The following is a 6,692-nucleotide window of genomic DNA, read 5'->3' as shown; positions in this document are numbered from 1 at the left end:
CCATTTTGGACAGAATTTGAGTTGTGCATTGAAGCTGGACAAGTAAATATAGTTTATACTGTTGTTTATTCTTCTCTTCTTATTGTTATTTATTGGTATGACATTTTACCTCTTTATTTCTTCTTTACTGTTTTCTTTTTCTGACATGTTCAAAAATAAATCTAGCATCTAAATCTAAACTGTAGTTGTACAGAAGAGTAAAATAATCAACATAGACAATGGAAATCCAAAGAATCAAAGGCCTTTTCTTGTACATTTCTCCAATCCAACCTATGCCAGGCAAACTTTTCTTTATTGCTGCTGTACTTTGGTAACATTAAACCAGCATCCAAGACAGTGAAACTGAGCTGACTTCTAGAGACTACCATAAGCCAAATCCAAACTTTACCACCCCATTTTTAATAAAAAATGTATATTATATTATCAGGACTAAACGGTTAAGTACAATGTAACAAGTGCATACATATATATATCAAATACAGTCATAAACAAAATAATAAATGAGTACAAACACTTACTTTAAGATCGATTATTTCCTTTGTTGCTTCAATGTAAATTTCAGAATTTTACTTTGTACAACATTGAGACTGACAGTCAAGTTATCTGCACAAATGTGTAAAAAACTTGTTTTTCTTTTCAGAATACTTAACCACACACTCTTTAATCTTTACAAAAAGAGACAGTTTTTCAGAGGACATCTTGAACCAACTTTGTTATGAACATATGGCCTGAAGATAAGGCAATCCATTACCATGTCCTATCATCCCCCAAGATCAAAACGTACCCAAAATAGTCATTTCCTTGATTTTGAAGAGGAGATGAGGAAGTTTTTTTCTCTCTCTGTTATTGCCAAATGCTTGCTTAAAGGGGATTGCTAAGTTATTCTCTGTGTAAAGTGCCGTGAAATTATTATTTTTCTTGTGAACCAGCTAAATAAGACAAGATGACCAGAACTGAACTGATGCAAGCAACTCTTGTGTTTTCTTATAGCTGAAAGCATCTGTCCGACAATCGCTCACTGAAACAGAGGAATCCCTGGGAGAGTGCTATTCATACTGATGTCTAACTTTGGTGCACTCTTATCAGTATATTAGAAATCTTCATTCAGCCCATTACTTTGTTGTCTGATTTAAATTCAGAAAAAAATAAAAGGCTATGTGTCATCATCATCTAAATAACAACCAAATATCTAAAATGTACATTTGAAGTGGGGCTTTTCTGTAATAACTAATTATGTGTATATAAATATATGTGGCACAGGTGTATGAGCATTGCACAACAAAAAAAATCAACAATGAAAGCAAACCAACATCAGAAGTTTTCCTAATCCAGTAAATTGAGTGTCATTTCAACTAAGCCTACCATTACTGATGGTTTGCACTTGTGCATGCCGTCTCTCTGGATTTTTCTATGTGACAGGCAATTAGACCCAGAAGAAAAATAGCTGTCTTCCTGTTATTCATAGCACAGTAGGTTGCACAACTGCTTGAAGTTTCAAAAGATTTCTCACAGAGGATTTGAATGAAGAACTGTTTCCTGTGCTCGAGTGGATTATCTGATGTGAGCAATGGTCACACACACACACACACACACACACACACACACACAAACACACACCGGCACAAACTCATTTACAGCAAGGAATTTGAATGTCTAAAAAAGAAAAGAAGTGTTTCGTCAAGAGAGTGCAAACAAAAGCAAGAGCAGTAAGAGAAAACAAACTGTCATCTGTGCTGAAGACCTGAAGAACAGATCACTTCAGATGATTGGGGTGAAAAAGGAGGAGCTGGCTGCTTGTGGTAGAGTGTGTTTTATGTGTGAAGAACCGTTAGGACGTTGAGCCGCTGGTACGCCATGTACTCCAGTATCGCTGGAGGAGCTGTCAAGAGCTGTTGAGCGATTGATGTCTGTCTTCAAGAGCTAACGCAGTCTTGTTATTGCCAAGTAGCTCTGTGAAAACACTTTTATGTCGTCGTCAGCAGTTTGCCCCGAGCTCCATACACTCATAAAAAGATATATTGCAAACACACATCAACAAATGCACGCACGCAATCATGTTTGCATTTTTTCCCACACAAGTCTAACCAGAGAGAAATTTGCGATATTTTTTGTTAATTTTGGCATTTTTCAGAGATGAAGTATCAGTTTACTCAAACATGTATTCAGTTGAATAAAATTCAGTTTTATTTATATAGTGTCAAATCACAACAATCGTCATCTCAAGGCAATTCAAAGATACACTCCAATTCAATTCAATTAGAGTCCTATTCAATGTACAATCAGAATCTGTCACGGCTAGGTTGCTAGCCACCTTAAAGTTACTTGGACCATAGAGCAGACACTGGAAAAAGGCAGGATAAAGGTTAACAGAGTTTATTGTATGGAGGAGGTGATTGTGGACTGACAGAAGAATCTAGGTAAGGCGGTACTCTGAGGGGGGAGAGAGGTACTTAGGAGAAGTCCAGATAATGATATTCCAGATGTAATGTCTGGTTTTATCCTTACTGCATCCAGGAGGGAATCTGAGAGAGAGGGGAGGGCGCTGGCTGTGGAGCAGTGGCTCTGAGTCGGCTGCAGGGCGAGCAGGCAGGTGAGTGAAGCAGGCTGGCGTTAATACACCAACAGCGGGTGCCAATCTTGGCACGAGGAAACCAGGGCACGGAGAGAGAACGACGGGAGCAGTTCTACAGGACACCAAGGCAAGGTAAGTGCTGGAAATAAACTCACAATGCATATAGGAGTCGGGGGAATTACCACTTGGGAAGGGAGACAATCTGGTGAAGACTGGTTGCTCCTGCAGCTCCTAAGGGTGTCTTGATGAAGGCAGATGAGGTGGGTGTGATGGCCGGAGCAATCCAGACTCCCAGGAAACCTGCTCAACCCTCACCTAAGACTCAGAAACCAAAGAAACAAAAAACAACGTGATCGTGACAGAATTCATCTATCCATCCTTTTTTTTTCTATACCCGCTTAATCCAACTCAGAGTCGCGGAGTGGTTGGAGCCTATGGCGGGAGGCGGGGTACACCCTGGACAGGTCGCCAGTCCATCACAGGGCAATCATAACCCAGTCAAATTAATTGAATTCCAAACTGGTACAAGAGCCAATTCAAGAAAAAGTTGCCTGGCCAAGGAAACCAACAGAATGCACCGAAACTTCTCTTCGTCTCCCATCCTGAGCTTGTACCATAAATACATTTCTCCTCAGATGCTGTGTAGTCAAGTAATGTAAACTCAAAAGTTATCAAAAATGGTCAGATAAGACAGGGTTATGCCATAAGTCAGCAGAAGATCAAGGGTATGATTAAGAGAGTGAGTAGGTGTGTGAACACTTTGAGAAAATAAAACTGAATCTAAAATAGAATTAAAACGAATATTTAAGCTGTGAATGTTAAAGTCACCCATTATAATGACTTTATCTATACTTAGCACCAACTGAGATAAAAAAAAAGAAACTAAACTGAGAATTCAGACAGAAACTCAGCATAAGGGCCAGGTGGACGATACACAACAACAATCAGGGGGGTCTAGGACTGATTAGTAACCCTGATCTGAAGATGGCTGCCACTCCTCCTCCTCCTCTGCCTGTGGTTCCAGAGATGTGAATGTGTGTGTATTCAAGCATAGTTTTGTGGCATCTGTGTTTTACTTATGTGTCAGTGCTGTTCATCTTTATTCCCCATTAAGATACAACTATTTTCAATGTTAACATTTATCTATAAAGGAAGATAGGACTCTTGAGATTTAAAATCCATCTGGTGAGGACACACAGAAGCTTACCTGGGACAATATACTCAATGATATATTCAAATAAAATATATGTATATGTCATAAGGAATGGACCACATAAAACCCAGAATCATAAAAAAACATCAGAAAAGCAGGAGCAATAATAATCAGTCATAACATGTGCCAGATGTTTGTCTTCCTTTGTTATTTTACTCCTAACTTGTCACGCCTGGTCTTTGTTTGCTGATAAGCATCTCACCTGTTGTCTGTTTGTCATTTTTTCCCTCAGTGTATATTTCGCCACAACGCCGTTGGTCTTCGACAGACTGTTTTATGTATCTGTGTTCCTCCACAAGGTGGTCCTGCTCATTTGTGTTTCTGCTAGCTTTTTCCTCATGTTCAGATTTATGTCATTTTATTTTCCCTGGAGTTCCTGCCTCTCAACACTGTGTGCTTTGTTCAGTTCATTAGATTGTTAAAAGTGTTTTGGAGTGTTTGGACTTCTCTTTGCATTTTGGAGTCCTAATCTCTACGTCTGATCCCACTCAGTGATAAAATGCCCCTTTTCCACATGAATTATGCTTAGATAGAAGGTTTTAGTTCTGTGTGAAGGCAGAATAACAAGAATCATTTTATAGATAAGAAAATGCCTGTGGGAGCACACAGCGTAACGTTCAAGCTAAAATTACAATGTGCTAAGTTCCTTTGACAGCTACTGTTCCTGTTTACTTTACACATTTCCTCTTTACACATAAAATGTCTAATTTCTTAAAAAAGATACAAAACACTGTAACATCCATCCATCCATCCATCCATCCATTTTCTATACCCTTCATACGCCTTTGTTCACAGTCAAAGGATGTTATATCTCAGATGAACCAATCCTGTATCTCTCACACAGCTTGAAGTTTGTTAAAGGGAAACTTCTGGTGAATTCTGGAGGGTTTTTTTCTTTGTGGGTTCATTTGAATTTTTTTCTTCGTTGAAAATATGTCTTTCAATGTTTTGCTTGTGAATGTAATTTCCTCTTCAAGTTGTTCAAACCTTGGTCATCTGCTTCCTTATCACTTCCATCCACAGACTCTGTGCTTCTATTCTTTGTGACCTTTCTTCTCCATTGGGACACCAGCTGACACAACACACACACACACAAGCACACACACACACTTTGGACCAAGTCCCCTGAGGTTCAAACAAGCCCAACATCATTATCATCCATCGGATTGTACATGGTCATTGCCCATTCAGTGTTGCTGACGTGCCTTTTGTGCTCAGTAATTCTTCTCACAGAAGCACACCCACTCCCCTAAAACTCTGTCCTTCCCCCCATCTACTGCGGCCCATCTGTAATCCCTTCCCCCACCCTGCACCCCTATATCCGCCCTGTCTCACTCTTCTCTTCTCCAAAACAAACCAGCTGTCTTGGCCGGTCGTGTCCCTGGGGGCGTAAACAGGTGCCGAGAAGGCCGCAGGGCCTCAACATGTGACACATGGCAGCACGCTCCTCCGACCTGCCAACACACCACAGAGGGAGAGGCTGGTGTGTTTAACAGCTGGAGACTTGATTATTACTACAGACAAGGAGCTGTCGGTCATTTATATTGCAAAAACCACTGCTTTTAAACCTTCTCACTAGATATAACCATTTATTCACACTAATGTGTGTGGTGGAACTTGTATATAAAAGGTAAGTTTTGGAATTTCCAATAAAGAAATAAAGAAATAAAGTATTTATTTTGATCATATTTCATGAAAGCTCATTCAACTCTACACATGAAGAAAGAACCTTGAAATGTCTTTAGTATATAAAAAAAAATAAAATACACTGCTGTGTAACCCAAAATAGATTAAAGGAAAGGCCTGTTGAGCCCAAAGCCAGCAGTATTTTTAGCACAAACTATGCGATGTACGGAGGACAGCTGGATACAGGTCAATGCGCCTGTAAACACATACCAAAATGGTAACCACAAGTGAATGCTACCATTTTAATATGACTATGAGCTGTCAGTGGAGGCATCGACTGTGTGTTTGCACTCAGTCACCATCCAGATATCTGCTGACTGTAGGCAATTTGACAGTGGAAGGTTATCCTTCTTTTGTGAGTAATTTTACTACAAGAACTGCAATGGAAAACCTAGAGTTCACCGGCTTCTTTGTGCAGAGCATTCACAGTGTTTACAACTCTTTCAAGAGCTTGCTAGTAAGACACCCACGTTTGGAAAGTGCTCTGAATGTAATAAAGTCTTTCTTTTGAAGCCCAAAGAACAAAAGTAGCCTTACACCCTGAGCCAGCCTACTATTACTTTCTCTGTGGTGAGCCCAGCACTACTACACACTCTGTTGTGCATCTGGCACTTGACACTTGTCAGTGTGAGGGAAGGGGGGGGTGGGCACATACATATAGGAGAGCACATACATGTGTCTGTCTATCAAGCCAAAAACTAAATTGCTGCCTTGTTAGAAGAAGGAAGTCGTCTGTTTGCACCTCGAACAAGCTGAGGCAAGTAAATGGATCATCTTCTGCGTGCGTGCCATGATTTCTATCACCCTGCATCTTCCAGCAGCTCTGAAATTATTCACTCATGTGGAGACAAACAACCCAGAAGAAATTATTGGAAAGTCTTGTGCTGGTGATGCTCAGACCTCAAGTCTATACACAACCAACACACACAGTTGTGTATTCTTGTGATTGCCAGGGAGACAATAAAGTATATGTTGATTTCTAAGAATAAGACACAAACAATGAGTATGCTTTCCTCTTAAATCTGAAAGTCTAAACTTTTTGACAATGTGGGGGGAAATAAGAACGTCATGGCACTCTGTGGACTATAATTATGATACATAGTTAAACCGAAAGTGACTGGTTTGGAGACAAATCACAAAGTACAAATCAAGCATATTTGTAGAACAATACATTTTCCACAGGTCAAACAAAGCCTATATGTTGTTGACATTCCATCTATA

Source organism: Odontesthes bonariensis, chromosome 1, assembly GCF_027942865.1.
Source record: "Odontesthes bonariensis isolate fOdoBon6 chromosome 1, fOdoBon6.hap1, whole genome shotgun sequence".
NCBI classification, from domain to species: domain Eukaryota; kingdom Metazoa; phylum Chordata; class Actinopteri; order Atheriniformes; family Atherinopsidae; genus Odontesthes; species Odontesthes bonariensis.
This window is presented reverse-complemented; position numbering follows the sequence as displayed.